This window comes from Protopterus annectens, chromosome 5.part1, assembly GCF_019279795.1.
Source record: "Protopterus annectens isolate FY-2018-M chromosome 5.part1, PAN1.0, whole genome shotgun sequence".
Classification (NCBI taxonomy): domain Eukaryota; kingdom Metazoa; phylum Chordata; order Ceratodontiformes; family Protopteridae; genus Protopterus; species Protopterus annectens.
In genome coordinates this window covers 635,808,802-635,831,027 of record NC_056736.1, presented here as the reverse complement: position 1 = coordinate 635,831,027, position 22,226 = coordinate 635,808,802, and positions in this window count along the sequence as shown.

The window sequence follows — 22,226 nt, the reverse complement described above, 5'->3', positions numbered from 1 at the left end:
CTATAATACAGAATAATACAGAAAAATATACTCAGCTCTATATATTTGCAGATAGTCTTGTAAGGCTGTTCCACTTTAAATGCAGACTACTGCTATTAACAGTTCAAATTAAGGGAACCTTGAGTTAACAACACACAAGCAATAGAAACCACAATGAGAGAGGGGGGTGTGGAAGAAAGTTTCAACAGAGATGTGAGGAATCAGAGTGCAAATTATAAAACCCAAAAAATATATACTGATCTCTGTATATTTGCAGAACACTAAGACAACAGATATCTAAGTAACAATTTAGCTCTATAATACAGAATAATACAGAAAAATATACTCAGCTCTATATATTTGCAGATAGTCTTTTAAGGCTGTTCCACTTTTGAAACAGGTTTGCCTAAAAAGGGCTTGGCATAGGACACAAAAAGCTGATCAAACTTGCGTAAGGATTTAGCCCTGTATAAATAAAATCTCAACTGCCTATGAACATCTAAACAAGTAATTTGTGTTCCCCTTTGTTCTGATAGTTCAGAAAAAATACTGGCAAATTGATAGTCTGATTGATATTAGCCTCCGAGGCTACCTTCGGAACAAAAGATGGATTATTACGTAGCAAGACTCTATCTTTGTGGAAGATCATATAAGGGACTTTGATGGAAAGAACTTGGAGTTCAGACACCCTTCTAGTGGATGTAATGGCAAACAGAAAAGCAGTTTTCCAGGGCAAAAGTTACAGATCCACAGAGGCTGCAGGTTCAAAGGGAGGGGAAACCAATGCCTGCAACAACAAAGTGAGGTCCCACGCAGGAATGGGATCCTTGACCAGAGGTCTGAGGAGGAAGACACCTTTGAGAAAGGTTTTACAAATTTTCAAAGAAATTAAAGAAGACATATCCACCCCAGCATGAAAATTAGAAATTGCGGCTAGTTCGTCTTTCACCATAGAAGAACTAGCACCTTGATGAAAAATGCTAGCTAAAAATTCTAGAACCACTGGAAGTGGTGCAGTGAAAGGATCCAATGACCTCTGAATGGCCCATATCGAACAATGTTTCCATTTACTGCAATAGATTTTCCTAGTAGATGACTTACGAGCTGCATCCAGAATGGATTTAACCAGAGAAGACAAACCAGGAGTCCTAGGAATCATGGGAACCAGAGCAGCCAAGTAGTGAGCTTCGACTGTCCAGGTCTGGATGAGGGATCCCCGAGGGATGTGAGAGCAGATCCGGGACTGGATCCAAAGTCCATGGAGGGACAACTAGATGAGACTGGAGTAAGGGAAACCAAACCTGTCGAGACCAGAATGGGGCGATGAGTATCACAGTGCTCCCCAGCCTTTGAGCTTTCTGCAGAAACTTCAACATGAGGGGAAGAGGAGGATATGCATAAAGGAGCCCGGTAGGCCAAGCATGAATCAGAGCGTCTCTGGGGGCTTCCCCGGGAGGGGGGTTCAGAGGTTCATTTCACATTGGAAGGAGATGTGAAGAGATCGCAGCAAGGGCGACCCCACTTTAGGAAGATCTGTTACGCTAATGAAGGTTTCAAAGACCACTCATAGGGCATCAGGATGGATCTTCTGAGTCTGTCTGCTAAGATGTTGGACCATCCCGGGATGTGCGTTGCCACCAGAAAACGGTCGGTGGAGATTACCCATTCCCACATTCTCATAGCCTCTCAGCATAATGGGTAAGATCTGGTTCCCCCCTGCTTGTTGAGATACCAGACTACTGACATGGTGTCTGCCTGAATTGCAATCATTCCCAGAAGAAGATGAGCATATACGGCTTGCAACATGAGAAGAACCATTCTCATCTCTAGGACATTGTTGTGCAAATAGGTCTTGTGAGGGGACCACATGCCTTGGACCATCCTTCCCGAGCAATGCCCCCCTGACCCGAGCATGGAGGCGTCCGTGGTCACTGTGTTTTGGGGTGGAGGAAGTTGAAAAGGACATCCTTCGTGGAGATCCGGGGACTGAATCCACCACCAAAGAGGGCTTTTCCACTCCTTCGAGATCCTCACTGGAAAGGACAAGGGGAGGTCTAACAGAGACCACTGTACTGCTAAAGTCCACTGTAGAACCCTCATGTGGAGGCTTACTATGGAGAGAAGATTTATTGTGGCTGCCATAGAACCTAAAGCTCTTAAGACTGTTTCAGCTGTGGGTGAGTGGGTCTGTAGAATATGTTAAATGTGAATCCATAAGGTGCATATCCTGTCTGAGGTGAGGAACACCTTTGATTGTATTATGTCCGGCCATGCCCCAGTGAACTCTAAAACCTGGACCGGGTGAAGAGCTGACTTGTTCCAATTGATAGCAATGCCCAACTTGTCAGCTAACAGAAGGAAAGCGTCCCTGGCTTGACATAGTAGATGCTCTGAAGGGGCAGTAAAAAGCCAATTGTCCAGGTATGGAAAGACCTGAATGCCCTGAAGTCTCAGGTGAACCTCTACCACTGCGATAACCTTGGTGAACACCTGGGGGGCTGTGGTGAGACCAAAGGGGAGGGCTCAAAATTGGTAATGATTGGCTCCTAGCCAGAAGTGGAGGAACCTCCGGGAGCACCTGTGCATTTTGATGTGAAAGTACAAATCCTGGAGACCTATCGAGCACATCCAGTGTTTTTCCTGCAGAAAGGGCAGGATGAACTGGATTGTGACCATCCGGAATTTTGTCTTGGTTATGACAGGTTCAAATGGGACAGATCCAAAATTGGTCTGAGGCCCCTGTCTTTTTTGGTACTAAAAAGAACCTGGAGTACACCTCGGATCTGGATTGGTCTTGGGGGACCGGTTGGATGACTCATTTTCTTAGCAGTGATTGTATCTGCACTGCAGCAGCTTCCTCCCGCTGCATGGGTGGGATGTCTGGGAGGGTTTTGTTTGGAGGGGGGGGTGAGTCCATGAAAGGGACAAAATAGCCTCTGGATATGGCTTGCAACACCCACTGATCTGTTGTGATGGACTCCCATGCTACTGGGTGGAGCGATAGATGACCCCTGACTGCCTCCACAGATGGACAGTCGGGCAAACCCTCAGGGTTGCTGTCCAGGTCTGTCCAAGAATAATTCTTGGGACCCAGAATTCCTTGGACCCCCTCTGCCTCTAGGGTGGCGTCTATCATCTCACCCTCTGCCTCTGGTGGAAGGCAAGTCCTGAGCTTCCCAGGAAAACGCTTGAGATTTGTGGAACCACATCTTCTTTTGACCTCACTGGTTCCTGGAAAAGGATCTTTGAGGCGGAGAGAAGTGGACTCTGATGGCAGACAGTGTCTTCCCATCCTTCTCCCTCTGGACCAGAGTCTCTGACTGTCTTCCCAAAGAGGGAAGAACCATCATAAGGGGCATTGGTGAAAGATGCCTTGAAGGGCTTAGAGAATTGGCATAAGCAGAGCCAGGCATGGTGCCGAATGGCAATGCTTGACCCCGCCGCCCATGCAGCTCCCTCCGTGGCATGGGACAGCAAACGCATGGATGTGTTGGCAGCAGATTTGAGGGTAGCCATTCGTGTGTCGAACTTCTTCCTGTCCTCTGCCGACATGGACCCTGGGGTTGACTCCATGACTTCCTTAACCAGGTCTCTCTGGAGTCGAATAACGTGCACCATATAGTTCAGCACCCTCATGCAGGAGGTCACTGAAGCATAGACCTGCTTCCCAAAATGGTCCAACATCCTCGACTCTTGGTCAGGAAGGTGGACCATGGAGCTCTCCTGGTAGAGTTCCTTCTTGGTGGCAGCCACCAGCATCATTACATCTACAGGGGACCCCTTATGCCAATGAAGCCTATCTGCAGGGGGACTCAATACGTTACCTGGGAATTTAGGTATGGGCTCTACAGTGTCTGGCTCCTTCCATGCCCTAGATGTTATTAGATCCACAAGTGGATCAGCAGGAGGGGACAACCAAGAGCTAGATGGGCCCAAGCCAAATGCCTCCAGGAACACGGACTCAGAGGTTGGTTTGGGGGCAGACCACCCCCCCTTTGGGGGAGGATCTCCATGATGTCTCCAAATCCTCAGGGGTGTGATCTTGGGGAATCTTCCCCCTCATCCAAGTTCTTGTCCTCTGTGAGGGAATATATTATGATGCTATGTATTGATTATGTAAGGAGGAGATTCCAAATGCCTCCTTTTGCACGTGCGCTTGCGGGGGAGCTCCTCAGGGGACTCTTTGTGGAGACCTCGCAAGTGGGTTGTTCCAGGACTGGAACATCCTGGGGCAATATGGCTGTGGGCTGTCCATGAGAGGGCAAGATGGATGGACCTGCTCTTAAGGCCGGGGGGGGGTCTGGGCAGAGTCTGAAGAAGAGATATTCAGAGGCCTCGACCCTGAGAGAACTCTCTCCACCATGTAAAATGCAGAGGGGGAACAAACCTCCTGGGCTGAACTGGCGGAGACCATACCCCTATGATCCAAATGGGGAGTCAGAGCCAAGCCTCCAGGAGCTGAGACGCTGAGGGGAATGCTCCTCTCCAACAAGCCTAGGGCAGACAGCACCCCTTGGATCTGACCCCGAGGCTACGGCTCCGAGAGCTCGGATCTGATCCCGTCAGATCCAACACACTCAGGGCACTGGCCAGAATCAAGGTACAGGGTAACATCGGCACTGACCCCTCAACTCTGACCGTCCTCGGATCCAACAGCTCCAAAACCACGGGTCAGATTGGAGAAGGATTAATAGGTCTGAAAACTGGTTGGAAGCTGCCTGCTCCAGTGGGAGAAGGCCCTGGCAAGACCTCCATCTGAATTTGAGTGCAGATAAATCTCCACATCATCTTGTCCAGCTCCAGTTCAGAAAGGCTCCGGGTGGAGCGGGAGGATGCTGCCGAAGTGGGCTGGAATAGCCGGTGAAGGGAAGGCCTATGGGGTGACCGGCTGATTGGAACCTCAGACTTGGGGAAAACCCTCGGGGAATGGAGCTGAGGTGAAGCAGGCCTGGAAACAGGCTTGGTATTTGGCGGAGGACTGGCCTCAGACAAGCGGTCGGGGGAGCGCTTACGAGGCCGGACTTTCTTCATCTTATCCCCTGTCCTAGACCTCTTGGCAGGAGGATGAGTCCCTGAGGCCAAGGAAGGGGAAGAAGAAGAAGCAGCAGCCACTGTTGATTTGGCTGAAGTTTGGACGTCCGTCCCGGCCATGGAGGGCAAAAGGCCCTTCACAATTAGTTTGTCCTGCCTGTCCTTAAGAGCTCTGGGGTTAAACCCAGTGCAAATAGGACAAGGGGACTGGAGGTGAGCCACCCCCAAACAAATCACACACAGAGTGTGGGCATCAGCCGGGGAAAGCTTATGGCCACACTCTGTGCATCTCTTAAATCTGGGTTTTGGGACATCCGCCAAGTCAAAACACAGGATCTAAGTCAATACACACACACACACACACACACACACACACACACACACACACACACACACACACACACACACTCTCCAAAGAAAAGAAGGAGGAAGAGAAAAGCCTATGAGAGGAAGGATTAGCTACAGAGAAACACGAGAAGGTACAGGAAAGTTATGAAAGGAAGAAATTCAAAAATTCTTAGACAGTTTACCCAACAACAAACTCTGGAGCTTGGACCACATTGCTATCGCTATGGCAGCAAACAAGATCTGAAGGGAGAAGGGAGACTGAGGGCATTATGGGTAGGGGGAGGAGCATGGAGCTCAGAGCCGTAGCTGGAAAATGCTGCCGTGTCAGATCTGATATGGATCCGAGGACCCACAGGTTGAAGATCAAATGAAGTAAACTACTTCAGATTACTTCATTCACATGCTGTTTTGATTTCTTTATGCATTTCTGGGTAGTAAAAAGAATGCTGAAAAACATGGCTCTAAGGGGACTGGTGAGAGGGTCCCTTTGGACACCAAGTAGAGGGAGTGTAAATTTATTTAACATCCTGCTTGGAGGATTAGCTGAGGCATTTGCCTCCTTGAGGAAGGTCTTCACTGTCGGCAGCTTCTGAGGTCTACCAGGTGCAGGAATCATCCCTACATAGTAGGAATTTAATTCTGTTCCAGCCTTTCATCTCTGGAGGACTTAAGGCTTGGGAGTGGTGTACCTCTGGCTCCCACCTTGGGGATGGTACACTGCGGGATGTTTGCACCACTTTTCTCTAGCCGGATTGGCTTAATTCTCTATCTCTTCCAACTTGACTGCAAAGAGTAACACCTGGAATCATCCAGTTTCATATCAGGGATATTAGAGGCCATTGAACCTCACTGACAGGTCATCTGGAGTAGTTGGCCTAATCTGAGGAGAAATCACAAGGTGAGCCCATACCAGGGATAATGGGTCACGTGTAAGAAAATCAGCAGCTGTTTCACTCCTGGTGAGACTTTTAGGTACAGGTGTGGGACTTCACCTGCATATACCTCAGCTGGATACCAACACTTAGCCCACTGCAGACCTTTTCTGATTCCACATTACCACTGATGAACACAAGACAGCATGCCTACTTTACCCAATATATCTCCATTCATGGAGTGCATGTTTGTGCTTTCATGACTCCATGCCTGGACTCGTATATATGCATTCATGAGTCCAGGCATGATCCTAGACCTTAGAAATGGATGCTCAGGGCACCCATCATAACTGGTGTCCCAGATGGGCACAGTGTAGGGGTTGTCATTTCTAAGATGGATGCATCTCTGGACTTCCTGAGTTCCTTCAGCTTATTATGGGATAAGGCCTTACTTATTGAGGTTCTGAGGTAAATGAGTGCTCACCTGCTTCTATGCCTGATTTGGGCCTTGAGTACACCATCTCCAGCTTCTTTGGTTGTCCCACCCCTCAAACCATCCTTAACTGATATTATTATGCAAACCAGGAAACACCATTTTATTGTTGCTTCCCCCAGAAAGAGTTGATATCCTGCATTATCCTCCAGCAGACTGGAGTGTGCCTTTGTCTTAACACCTAAAGGTTTATTTCTTTGTGATCTGGAAGGGTATTCAAAATTCCTGAAGCCTGTTCCCTGCTCCTACTGGGCTGGTAGTCACAGTGGCATAAGAGAACAATAAGGGTGGCAAGATGGTGTTTTCTTCTGCTGCACTCAGGCTTAGACCTCTAACTATGTGACTCACCTTTGTTTCATGCTGTCCTGGTCGAGAGGTAAAGAGGACCATGGCTGCTCTAGACAGCTCCCTGATTTTGGGATCAGAAAAAATCAACTTACATTAATCTGTTGGTTCATCAAAGCTTGAGCTCCATTTGCTTGAACATAAGAGACCATGATGATAATTGCTTATTTTATTTTACTCTCTCCACACTAGTGTTAAATTGTGGAACTCACATACTATCAATTTGTGGGTGGTATGAGATTGGTTCACCTTTGAGAAAGAAGAAGAAAGTTACTTTTCTTTGTATAAGATACAGTGACCTTTCAGTGAGGGTCATATCTCCCAAATATGGAGTGCAGGGGCCCTCATTGCAAATGCTTTTTTGTCATATTTGCTTGTAATATGATGAACTTTAATACATGTATTGCAGAAATGCTTTTTATCTCATTACCTCCAGCAGAGCACTTGAAGTTTGCACTCTAAATTCCAATGGTTGCATCTTGAGTCTTTTGACAAAGTCACATACTCACAGTTCAAACAAATGTGCATATTTCTAGAGCCATATGAGGATAAGCAGTTCTGTCTACATCTATTGATTGTTAAGATATTCAGAGAAATTAAAATTACTGCAATATAAATAAATTTTATATGAACAACATTCAATATTGTTTTAAATACATTGCACAGAAGTCAGATATCAATATAGTTGTGTTTCCTATTATGGAAGTTTAAAGATGAAATATTTCAATCTCTTGTATGTAGCACGGATTTGGAATTATTGCTGTAAATGTGAGCAGACATCACATGAAGGATTGTACTAACACCAGAGGCATCACTAGGTTTTAATTTATAACTACAATTTATATAGTCTTCTCTCCTGATAATACACCCACTGAAGTCACTTCTCATAGCAAATTACTAGGGATGATAATCTTAAATTCGACCTGCATATAGAAAATTGTATAAGAAAAACTCATCAAAAACTAGGGATGCTTTACACAACCAAAAACTTTCTCAATAACAAAGCTAAAACTATATTTGCCACTACTTATCGCTTCCTCACACTTCTTTATGGTGCTCCCATCCTTAATAACCTCCAGGCATCACAAAAAAATCAAAACTTGAACAATGCTACAACAAAGTTGTTAAGTTTTCAGCAAATACCCCTTTTAGAACCCACCACCCACCACTGCATAGCACTATAAAGCCTAAATTAGTTAGAACTACCCCATCAACTAACATATACACTGTAACTGTGACAATAAAGACAACCCTGGAACATATAACAATTGTTGGAGTGTATACACTGCCAAAGTCAAGTGCAAATGACCTAGAGGAATTCATATGTTTCTTGTATGAAACACAGGAGGAAAGAATAATATTAGCTGGGGGACTTAAATTTACCAGAAACAGACTGGAATAATATTGATTCAACAACAATAGTAAGGAAATTATTCACAGTGTATATTCAGGAACAACAATTACTTCAGATTGTAAAAAACCTACCAGGGGATGGAACATACTAGACATTGTTTGTGTTCCCAAATAAATTACTGTAACTTCAAGTTAGGTTTTACCACCATTGATGTGCAGTGATCATGGGATTATAAAGATTAATTTGTTGCTAGCTAATTCTGCCAAACTGAAATCTAAGCCAATGCACAGAAGGTTAATTACAGATTATATGGAAGCAAAATAGTCACCATGTAAAACTAACTGGCATGAGGTGTTCAGTGGAAAAACTGCAGATGGAATGTGAAAAGTTTTGAAAGAGAAACTGAGTGCAAAAAATAAAAAACAAATGTTCAACATCAGGATCTAGGCATACAACATAAGGGGAATATATTTCCATAAGAACAAGATATCTGATTAAGGTGAGAGACAAAAAATATAAGAAATGGAAGAGAGGTTGAACTATAACTTTGAAAACTGAAATAAACAAGCTAGACAAACAGATTAAGCATAGTGTGAGACAAATTCAAGAACATTTTGAAGAAAATTTATATAAAGATATTGAGCATATTAGGAAAGCTTTTTATAGATGCATAAGATGTGGAAGGAGTAAATGCATGCAAACTGATGAACTGTGTGCAGATTCTAAAATTTATTCTCAGACACAACAGATTATAGATATATTTACAAAATTGTATGCAAAACAGCTTGGCTCCACATAAGGGGTGATAAGTTGTCCGAGTGACATCCAGTTAACTCCAGATACTGGAATCAAATTAGATTATATTGAAAAAGAACTGAGCAAAGTGGATCCAAACAAAGTACAGGGAGGAGACATAATTAGTAACAATGACCTGAGAACACTACAGCAAGAACTTATGGTACCATTATATCTATTATTCACATATAAATATGGGGAGATTCCTCAAGATTGGGGACATGCACTTATTAAGCCTGTCTTTAAGGGATAGGGGAGTAGGACAAACCAAGAGTCATATAGACCCTTAAGTCTACTTTCATGTTGTGGAAAAATAATGGAGAAGGCAATATTGGATGAGTTATCAAAACTGGATAGGCTGGGATTTGAAATCATATATCAGAATGCACATGTTGAAAACAGATCTATTACCACCTGTAACATGATGTTCTATAACAATATAATAACAGCTATGAATGAAAAAATTGTGTTGTGATGTAATTTATGTAAATTTAACTTCAGCATTTGACAGGGTCTTACACAAAACACTGATCAATAAATTAGTACAACTAGGTACTGATGTACTCTTGATAAAATGTATAGCTGCATGGCTTACAAATAGGACATGGCAAGTATCATACAGCAAGTGGAAAGGTGAAATCCTTGGTTACATTCAGAGTGTCCCACAGGGCTCTGTCCTAGGCCCTTACTTGTTTAGATTGTATCTTTCAGACCTAACTTTTTCATCTGAGGTGTTCTACAGTCTATATGCAGTGGACATGAAATTGGGTAAACCGATTACAGTGCATTACAGATAAGGCATGCCTGCAAAAGAACTTGACTAAATTGGCCATTTGGGCACAGGAGAATAATATGCTGATAAATACATCAAAAACTAAGCATATAAGATTTGGGAGACATAAACGGTAAAAGGTGAATATTTAATACAGCACACAGTGATTGAAACTGTAGACTCATTTATGGACCTGGGTACATGGGTAGATTCAGCTATGAGTTTAAGCATGTCAACCAATTGGTTAATGATAGCTGTAGAATTATAGGTTGTATATAAAGATTTATAAAGTCTAGGAAATAAAAATTAATGAAGTCATTGTTTGTTAGTTACATTAGATGCAAACTTGAGTATGGAATAACAAGATGGAAACCCTATAAGGAAAACAAGCATGAGTAAACCAGAAAGAGTCCAGCGGAAATATACCAAGGGCATCCATGGATATGGAAATTTAAGTTATTATGAAAGACTAAAATATCTGAACTTGTTCAAAAATGTAAGTTATTATTAAAGACTATGTGATGCCCATGCACTGGCCCAGCAATCAAGGAACCTCAAGCCTCACCACTAACACCAGTGACGGGCGTTCCTATCGGGAAAGGATAATAAATACACACACAGTAAAGTACAATTTCCCTTAAGAGCACACAGAGATCACAGTCAGTCTGGGGCTTCTTTCTCCCTTTCTGTTTCTTGTATGAAACACAGGAGGAAAGAATAATATTAGCTGGGGGACTTAAATTTACCAGAAACAGACTGGAATAATATTGATTCAACAACAATAGTAAGGAAATTATTCACAGTGTATATTCAGGAACAACAATTACTTCAGATTGTAAAAAACCTACCAGGGGATGGAACATACTAGACATTGTTTGTGTTCCCAAATAAATTACTGTAACTTCAAGTTAGGTTTTACCACCATTGATGTGCAGTGATCATGGGATTATAAAGATTAATTTGTTGCTAGCTAATTCTGCCAAACTGAAATCTGAAATCTAAGCCAATGCACAGAAGGTTAATTACAGATTATATGGAAGCAAAACAGTCACTATGTAAAACTAACTGGCATGAGGTGTTCAGTGGAAAAACTGCAGATGGAATGTGAAAAGTTTTGAAAGAGTAACTGAGTGCAAAAAATAAAAAACAAATGTTCAACATCAGGATCTAGGCATACAACATAAGGGGGATATATTTCCATAAGAACAAGATATCTGATTAAGGTGAGAGACAAAAAATATAAGAAATGGAAGAGAGGTTGAACTATAACTTTGAAAACTGAAATAAACAAGCTAGACAAACAGATTAAGCATAGTGTGAGACAAATTCAAGAACATTTTGAAGAAAATTTATATAAAGATATTGAGCATATTAGGAAAGCTTTTTATAGATGCATAAGATGTGGAAGGAGTAAATACATGCAAACTGATGAACTGTGTGCAGATTCTAAAATTTATTCTCAGACACAACAGATTATAGATATATTTACAAAATTGTATGCAAAACAGCTTGGCTCCACATAAGGGGTGATAAGTTGTCCGAGTGACATCCAGTTAACTCCAGATACTGGAATCAAATTAGATTATATTGAAAAAGAACTGAGCAAAGTGGATCCAAACAAAGTACAGGGAGGAGACATAATTAGTAACAATGACCTGAGAACACTACAGCAAGAACTTATGGTACCATTATATCTATTATTCACATATAAATATGGGGAGATTCCTCAAGATTGGGGACATGCACTTATTAAGCCTGTCTTTAAGGGATAGGGGAGTAGGACAAACCAAGAGTCATATAGACCCTTAAGTCTACTTTCATGTTGTGGAAAAATAATGGAGAAGGCAATATTGGATGAGTTATCAAAACTGGATAGGCTGGGATTTGAAATCATATATCAGAATGCACATGTTGAAAACAGATCTATTACCACCTGTAACATGATGTTCTATAACAATATAATAACAGCTATGAATGAAAAAATTGTGTTGTGATGTAATTTATGTAAATTTAACTTCAGCATTTGACAGGGTCTTACACAAAACACTGATCAATAAATTAGTACAACTAGGTACTGATGTACTCTTGATAAAATGTATAGCTGCATGGCTTACAAATAGGACATGGCAAGTATCATACAGCAAGTGGAAAGGTGAAATCCTTGGTTACATTCAGAGTGTCCCACAGGGCTCTGTCCTAGGCCCTTACTTGTTTAGATTGTATCTTTCAGACCTAACTTTTTCATCTGAGGTGTTCTACAGTCTATATGCAGTGGACATGAAATTGGGTAAACCGATTACAGTGCATTACAGATAAGGCATGCCTGCAAAAGAACTTGACTAAATTGGCCATTTGGGCACAGGAGAATAATATGCTGCTAAATACATCAAAAACTAAGCATATAAGATTTGGGAGACATAAACGGTAAAAGGTGAATATTTAATACAGCACACAGTGATTGAAACTGTAGACTCATTTATGGACCTGGGTACATGGGTAGATTCAGCTATGAGTTTAAGCATGTCAACCAATTGGTTAATGATAGCTGTACTATTATAGGTTGTATATAAAGATTTATAAAGTCTAGGAAATAAAAATTAATGAAGTCATTGTTTGTTAGTTACATTAGATGCAAACTTGAGTATGGAATAACAAGATGGAAACCCTATAAGGAAAACAAGCATGAGTAAACCAGAAAGAGTCCAGCGGAAATATACCAAGGGCATCCATGGATATGGAAATTTAAGTTATTATGAAAGACTAAAATATCTGAACTTGTTCAAAAATGTAAGTTATTATTAAAGACTATGTGATGCCCATGCACTGGCCCAGCAATCAAGGAACCTCAAGCCTCACCACTAACACCAGTGACGGGCGTTCCTATCGGGAAAGGATAATAAATACACACACAGTAAAGTACAATTTCCCTTAAGAGCACACAGAGATCACAGTCAGTCTGGGGCTTCTTTCTCCCTTTCTGTCCAGGTCCCCAATAAGACTCCCCACTGGCACAGCTGTAGGGTCCAGATCTCAGCCTAGTGGGCAAGCTAAAACCTCCAGCATCCTCTCTGTCCAACCAGTGCTTCGTGTCCCTCCCCAAGTAGCTGACACACACACACTTTGAGATAAGAGTTATATATAATCACACAGACACTCCTGGAGAAGGCTAGCACAGGTTCTCCCGCTGTGCCCCTTTTCTGCCCAGTCTAAAAGGCAGTACCAGCTGCCACCACCCACTAATATCAGCTACTCAAAGGCCCTTCTGAAAGGGTGTCCAATTATTACTGTGCAATCCAAATTGTAAGTGTGACTGAACAGTCAAGGCTTATTAGAGTGACTTGGTACAGTATCACTGTATACATGCAATGCACTCTAGAGCTTAAATTAACTCTACATAAACAGCCACAGTTGAAAGGTTTAAAAATATTTAATAATAAATAATAAAAACACAAGACAATACTTTTTACTACACAGTGCTAGTCAAGAGTTCAGAGATCACAGAGAAATACTTAAAATAATACCGTAGAAAAGTTCTGACATCAACACAGAAAAACACTTAGTCTAATCTTCCTAATTCATAGCTATTTCTAAGAGAAAACACAGTTCTTCATAACTTACATATACAGCAAAGCAGTGCTGGTCATGTTGGATGTTCTCAAGACAAAATGCTCTGAGCTCTCTGATTCTCTCTCTTTAAATTGATAACACAGAGCTGCTTCACATGACATCATTCTTCACACTTCTCTGGTGTTCCCAGGCTAACAGAAACTACACTTACATTTTTTACACCTGGTCAGAAACCAGAGTAATAAAGGACATTTATACATGCAAATTCTAGTCATTAACTCTGGTCTTAAAACAATAGGCAGGATTCCTCCCTCTAGACATATCGGCTCTGAATTTTGACATCAAAGACAGTCATAAAATGCTTGACTTAGCTTTCTTACAGCAGAGTGCACTGTTGTTGCATTTTTTGCAGTTCAATATCCAATGCAGTCTTTTCACATTTAAGAGTACAAGCCTGTGGCTTACATTAATATTTACAAATGACAGAATTATCTACAAAATTTAATCTGGCTGGGCTAGCAGCCTTCACCTGTCTTCACACATCTCCCCCCCCCCGGAGAATGCAAGCTAGTTTTTCAAGTGACCCTTGAGAAATGTTACTTGAGAGGGTTAGGTCTGAGTATACCTTACCCCATTCCCTGTCTTTAGAGCCTATTGCTAATCCCACTGTGGTGCTGCACTGACATATCATATGCTTGCAACCCTAGGCTTCATCTTAGCAACTTGGCATTTTGCTGGCTGGCTTTGTTTAACCATGTTAGGGGGGTTGTGAAGTTTCTTCCATACAGATAAGGCTGAAGTTTCTGCAGTGCCCACACTATGGCTAGACTTCCTTTTCTACAGCTGCATAGCATTCTTCCCTGGGTTGGAGTCTACAACTGAGATAAACCACTGGGTGCTTTTCTCCTTCTGAATAAATCTGGCTAAGTACAGTCCCTACCCCATGGTTGGAAGCATCCACCTGCACAACAAATTATTTGCTGTAATCTGGACTGGCTAACACAGGGGGTCCTCCCAAAGGTTCTTTAAGCTTCTGGAATGCCTGCTCACATGCTGTGGTCCACACTGCCTTATCTGGCCTGTTCTTCCTTGTCAGGTCTGTGAGGGGAGCACCTATGGTACTATAACTGGGGATGAGCTTTCTGTAGTACCCTGCTGTCCCTAAGAATGCCCTCACCTGTTTTTTGGTAACAGGTGAAGGCCATTCCTGAATGACTTCCACTTTGGCAGGTTCTGGCCTGATCTTACCACTCCCCACTCTATGTCCCAGGTAAGTGACCTCTGCCATACCCACCCGACATTTGCTTGGCTTAATGGTCAACTCTGCCCTCTGTCGTCTGCCCAGCACCTCCCTGACATGTTGAATGTACTCTTGCCAGGAATGGCTGTAGATGGCCCTCCTGCTCCCGGTAGGATATGATCTACCAGCCTCTGGAAAGTTGCTGGAGCATCTTTCAAGGGCATCTTTGTGAACTCATACAAGCCAAAAGGAGTCACAAAGGCTGACCTCTCTCTAGCACTGGGAGTTAAGGGTACCTGCCAGTAACCCTTGGTAAGATCAATGGTTGTAAGATACTTAGCCCCACCCAGCTGCTCTTGGGCCTCATCTGTCCTAGGCATAGGGCAAGCATCTGACTCTGTGTGACTATTTAATTTCCTGTAGTCCACACAGAACCTGGTGCTGCCAACCTTCTTTGGCACCAGCACCAGTGGAGAGGCCCAGGGACTGTTGGACTCTTGAATCACCCCTAGTTCCAACATCTCCTGTATTCCCTCCCTCAGAGTCTGTTTGACTCTCTCAGGCACCCTATAAAGGGCCTGCTACTGAATATGTCCCCAAACTCCTGTAACACTGCTCAGATTTCTCAAACTTGGGTAGGAGATAACTGCTGGGACATTGCTACCCCTTCCACTAAGGTGTCAGTCCAAGCCTTACTGAGGAGATCATTCACCAGATCTCCCCTCAGACTCCTTCTGCAATCCACTGCAAATGCTCAGCACAAGGGCCTCCCATATCATGGTAAGGTTTCATCATGTTAACATGGTACAGTTTGTGCCCCTGCCTTCTGCCTAGCAGTTCCACCATGTAGTTAACATCACTTACCTTTCTTATCACCTTATTGGGCCCCTCCCAAGCTGCTTGCAGCTTGTTGTGTCTGACAGGAATGAGAACCATTACCTGTTGCCCCACAGCGTACTCTCTAGCTTGAGCATTCCTGTCATACCATACCTTTCTCTGTTGGGCTTCTGCCAGGTTCTCCTGGGCCAAGCCCATGAGTTCCCTGAGCCCTGTCCTGAGGTTTAGGACATATGCCACAACAGACTCCTTGTGAGATTCACACTCACCTTCCCACTCATCTCAAATTAAATCTAGAGGTCCCCTCACCCTATGACCATACAGCAACTCAAAGGGTGAAAAACATGTGGATTCCTGGGGAACCTCTCTGTAAGCAAACAACAGATGGGGCAAATATTTGTCCCACTCCCTCTTAAACTGGTCTGCAAATGCCGTAGCATAGACTTGATTGCAGAGTTTAACCTCTCAACAAGACCATTAGTCTGGGGATGGTAGGGCGTGGTCTTCATGTGCTTCACCCCACAGTACTTCCACAGACAAGCCAGCAGGTCTGACATGAAATTGGCACCTCTGTCAGTCAGTATTTCTTTTGGAAAATCTACCCTGCTGAATAATTCTAACAAAGCATTTGCCACCTTTTCTGCCTCAATGGAGGACAGAGCCACTGCCTCAGGGTATCTTGTAGCATAATCCACTACCACTAGGATATACTTTTTCCCTGTGGAACTTGGGGTACTCAGAGGCCCCACAATATCCATAGCTATCCTCTGATATGGCTCCTCAATCACAGGCAAAGGCATCAAAGGAGCTCTCACCTTGTCTCCTGCCTTGCCTACCTTTTGGCATTGCTTACAGGTCCTGCAGTACCCTGTTACATCTCTGGAAATTCCAGGCCAATAGAAGTTCTACATAATACATCTCTTTGTATGTTTTATGCCCATATGACCTGCAAAGGGAATATCATGGGCTATGGATAGAAGTGCCAGATGGTAGGCTTTAGGCACTACCAACTGCTGTACTCTCTCACCTTCTTGTCCCCCCTCAGGGATCCACTCTCTATACAGTAACCCTTTGTCACAGTATACAGATTTCCCCTTCCCTTGAGAATCAGGTGCCTCACTAGCTACAGACCTTGCAATGTAAGGTCTGAGAGCTGAGCCTGTCTCAACTCTCCCATTGTAAGCCATCCCAGCTCCCCTTCCACAGGAAGTCTGGCATCCTTTGACAGTGGTGCCTCACTATCAGCCTGGGTACTACTACTCACCTCTACCTTTGCAGTCACTCTGTCCAAGGGAGCATCAGTTCCCACAAGCAGCTGTGGCTCACCTTCAGTATCACTGCTAGAGGGTAGCACCCTCCCTGAAGTAACCACCTCACCAGTCCTTGCTGCAAGTATGCAGTCTGTCTGGGTCTCCCCCAGGCTACCAGACCCACATCTTGTCTCCAAGCCTGACTGCATGTAACTGCATGAGCACATGGTACTGAATTATCAAAATTATTCCCTATCGGGACATATGCAGGGATATCCTCAAACACACCTACTTACTGGTTTCCTTTTCCACCCTCCCAGTCAAGGAAAACCCTAGACAAAGGTATTTGGAATGGGGTCCCTCCTAAAGCTCTGACTGGATTAGACTGCCCAGGGAAGTAGTGCTCCTCTGTAACCATTACAGGCTTTACAATAGTTATGTCAGAGGCTGTGTCTCTTTGCCATTTACTACAATAGGATATAACCTCTTGTGGTAGTCTGGTACCCTTGTTGTCCCAAGACAACCTACTATTGGCATTTTGTCTTTCCCACTTACTGGCGCTCTCACCTTTTGTTCCCCACCTTGCCTCCACTGACATCTGTATGCTATATGGCCCCACTGGTTGCAGTCAAAACATTTAACCCTAGATCCTGGACATGTACCTGGACTAATGGCTTCTCCTGCTACTGGCAGATTCTGTTGGGACAGTCTGTGCTGCCCACCTTTAGACCCATGAGCAGTACTGGGGATCCCTTTCCTGTGCGGGGATACTCTGCTTGCTAGGTATAGGTCTCCCTTCTTCCCCAACTCATCTGAAGTAGCACATGGTCTATCAGCTAACCAGGTCATCATGTCCTCAGGCAAAGTGCTAAGGGCTTGTTCCCTCACCAAAAGTTCTGCCAGCCCTTCAGAAGTGGTAGCCTGACATCCACTCACCCACCTATGCAAATAAGTGCTCAGTTCAGCAACATATTAACACACACACTTTCATCTGCCTTGTGTCTATGCTCACAAAACTTTTTCCTATAAGGTTCAGGTATTATCTTAAAACATTCTAACAAGTAATGCTTAACAACAGTGTAGTTAAAACAGTCAACATCAGACATTTTAGACAACACAGTTACAGCTTTGCCTTGGAGTAAGGGGGTCAGGAGCCGTACCCAGAGCCTTTGGTCAACATCATACTGTTTACATACCCTCTCAAACATATGAATGAAACTATCAAAATTATCCCCCTCTTTAAACTGCAGAATAAATTTACTGACCTTTTTTGCTTCTGGGGTCCAGTTACTCCCTTCCCCATTACTTCCATGACTCTGGTGAAGAGTCAGCATCTCCCTCTCATGCTGCCTCTGCCTCTCCTTTTCCTCGGCTTCCAGGCATAGCAGTTTCTCATTCTCCTCAGCCTGTAGACATCTCAGTCTTTCAGCTGCTTCTATTTCCAAATGCCTGGCCTCCAACTCAAGTCTCTTTAGCTTCAGATGGATTTTTAAGTTCTCTGCAGAAAGGTTGAGCTGTCCATCCTCTGAGGGTGGTACATCTCCACTGCCAGTCTGATCGTCCTTCAGGTTGCTGTTTTCTGATGCAGCTGTGACCAAAGCTGCAATCAAGTCTGCCTTAGTCAGGTTTCCATGCACAGGTCCCCTAGCCTGGCACATCTCATCCAGCTGGCTCCTTGTCAGTTTTCTGTACTCCTCTGCTGGCATGCTGCCTGCTCTCCCTGACTAACTAAGCTAACAAAAGAAATAAAACAATTGTGATCTGAACTCTGAGTATTCACTGCGTGGTTGATTTAGAGTACAAAACACCTTCAGTGATCACTGTACACAAGCTACAGGAATTCACTCTACCCACACCACTACAAGCCAATTAGTATTTGCCAACCAATTAATATGTGGTGTGGATATCCCACCACTACCAAACAATTAATATGTGATGCCTGTGCACTGGCCCTGCAATCAAGGAGCCTCAGTCCTCAACACTAACACCAGTGAGGGGCGTCCATATAGGGGAAATGATAATACACACACAGTAAAGTACAATTTCCTTTAAGAGCACACAGAGATCACAGTCAGTCTGGGGATGGTTTCTCCCTTTCTCTCCAGGTCCCCAATAAGACTCCCAACTGGCACAGCTATGGGGTCCAGATCTCAGCCTAGTGGACAAGCTAAAACCTTCAGCACCCTCTCTGTCCAACCAGTGCTTCGTGTCCCTGACCAAGTAGCTGACACACACACACTTTGAGATAAGAGTTATATACAACCACACAGACACTTCTGGAGAAGGCTGGCACAGGTTCTCCTGCTGTGCCTCTTTTCTGCCCAGTCTAAAAGGTAGTACCAGCTGCCACCACCCACTTATATCAGCTACTCAAAGGCCCTTCTGAAAGGGTGTCCAATTATTACTGTGCAATATTATTATCCAAATGGTAAGTGTGACTTAACAGTCAAGGCTTATTAGAGTGACTTGGTACAGTATCACTATATACATGCAATGTACTCTAGAGCTTAAATTAACTCTACATAAAAAAGCCACAGTTGAATGGTTTAAAATTATTTAATAATAAATAATAAAAACACAGGACAATACATTTTACTACACAGTGCTAGTCAAGAGTTCAGAGATCACAGAGAAATACTTAAAATAATACCGTAGAAAAGTTCTGACATCAACACAGAAAAACACTTAGTCTAATATTCCTAATCCTAGCTATTTCTAAGAGAAAGCACAGTTCTTCATAACTTACATATACAGCAAAGCAGTGCTAGTGATGTTGGATGTTCTTAAGACAAAATGCTCTGAGCTCTCTGATTCTCTCTCTTTAAATTGATAAGACAGAGCTGCTTCACATGACATCATTCTTCACACTTCTCTGGTGTTCCCAGGCTAACAGAAACTACACTTACATTTTTTACACCTGGTCAGAAACCAGAGTAATAAAGGACATTTATACATGCAAATTCTAGTCATTAACTATGATCTTAAAACAATAGGCAGGATGCCTCCCTCTAGACATATCGGCTCTGAATTTTGACATCAAAGAAAGTCATAAAATGGTTGACATAGCTTTCTTACAGCAGAGTGCACTGTTGTTACATTTATTCCAGTTCAATATCCAATGCAGTATTTTCACATTTAAAAGAACAAGCCTGTGGCTTACATTAATATTTACAAATGACAGAATTATCTACAAAATTCTATCTGGCTTGGCTGGCAGCCTTCACCTATCTTCACAGACTAAAATATCTGAACTTTTGCAGTGTCTCTTACAGATGTCTAAGAGTAGATCTTATTCAGTTATATAGGGCATTCAGAGACAGCTACCTCTGGGAATGTTTGGGGTTATGAAAAAGTATTAGAAAATCATCAGACAACCTATGTAGAAGATTTTATAGGAATGAGAAGTGTACTAATTGGTTCTCTGACAGTGTAGTTGATGCATGGAACAGACTACCTAGTTACATTAAAGCAAGTACTAGTTTAGATATTTTTAAGAACAACCTGGACACTTATTATGGGAACAAGTATTTTGGTATATTGGCAAGCTAGAAGGGCATTAATGCCCATGCTTGAAATATTTGTATGTATGTATGTATGTATGTATGTTTGTATGTATGTTTGTATGTATGTATGTATGTATATACACAATGTCTTACCACCTATAAAATTATCCAGCATCCGTCTGCCTGTCTAGCACTAAATATTCTAGAAAACTATCTTCCCAGTTGATCATTATGATCCAATGACCAAAAACCCCTCTCAGTCCACAAACCTACCAAATCTGCTGGGCATTGTCTATACTCCTACCATGTTGCTAAGGCCTGGAACTCCTTACCTATATCCAGCAGGTTGATACCCTCCCTCCTAAACCCTCCCTCCTATCCTTTAAAACCATTCTGAATGACATCCTAGCCAAAAGTTGGCTCTGTCCCTGCTCAACACCAGAATAAACTATATCCCTAAATGTGAACAAGTAACTATACATACCTTATACTTCCTTACTCTCCCTTCTTCTCTCACTTCCTAACTTCTATCCATTTGTGTCCTCTGGCTTTCTCTCCAAATATACCATGAGCCTGATTTTTTTTCTCACTTTATATTGTAATTCCTGTTTGTATTATGCTAACTTACATTTAATTTCTTTATAATCTGGCTAAAAGTTTTCTAAATATTAAATCATTATCATATAACTTGTATCTATGTTTGGGCAATGCAATGGTGCAGCATTTAACGTCACCTTCTAGCAAGAGGTTCTCTGGTTCGATTCTCAGCTGGGGTGTCTTCTGTGTGGAGATTGCATGTTCTCTCTACGTTCATGTGGGTTTCCTCCGGTTTCCTCCCACATTCTAAAAACATGTGTCTGGAGCGTTTCTCCCCGGGCCTCCGCTGAAAATAGGCTCTGTCCTAGTCAGACTTTTCCGGTCAACAAATGTTAAATAAATAATAAATAAATCTATTCTTAACCAGTGTTTTCATAATTATATCTAATTTGGTATAATTATTTAAACTGTATATATTTTTGTATTATTTTTGAAGACTGTAAAATTATTGCTCAAAGTGTTTGTAATACTTTGGAGCTTTTCTCCCTGTGCCTCTGCTGAAAATGGGACACTGCCCAGTTAACTTTCCTGATAATCAAATGTCAATACAATAAATAAATAAGTCACATTTGTTTATAAGAATTTTGAAGGTATGTTTAGGTTATAGTGAACTGAGGTGTCCCACTTTCTGCATTCTTGAATTTGTCATATGCATTTATTTCTTAGGTAACTTTAGATTTTTTTAAATCCCTTATTGCTTTGAATACCTTCCATTTTCTGTTCCTTTTAGGCAAGTTCTCTTTAATGCTAAAGTGTATTAGCTCTGACTGTTAAGATCTGTTAACTGGAAATTGTTTATTCAGAATGTTTAACAGGACCTTGGCAAAGTAGGCTGTTGCTATGTCAGCAGTATTTCATATTGATTGATATATCAGTGTAAGGTGTCATTCACTCAGCTCAGCTTATAGATTTTTGTGGACTCTTACTTTTCTTGGAATGTGTTTGGATGCCTTTATCCATGCTGTACAAGTGGGTAAACCACTCAGTGTGTTTGGCAGTGTAAAATGTATAAATGTTTGGTTAATATCCACTGTAATTGTTTGTTGCAGCTTTTGATTTGTCATACCTTCTAGGAATGTTGATTATTTGTTTTACATTTGTTGACTGGGGAAGTCTACCTGGGCACGAAGGCCACTTTTCAGGGGAGACCCAAGGAGAAAACCTCTGGCAGATGAAGTGCAAACAAAATCTTTTTAAGTTACATAATATTAACAATACCAGACAGAATACAATTAAAATACAT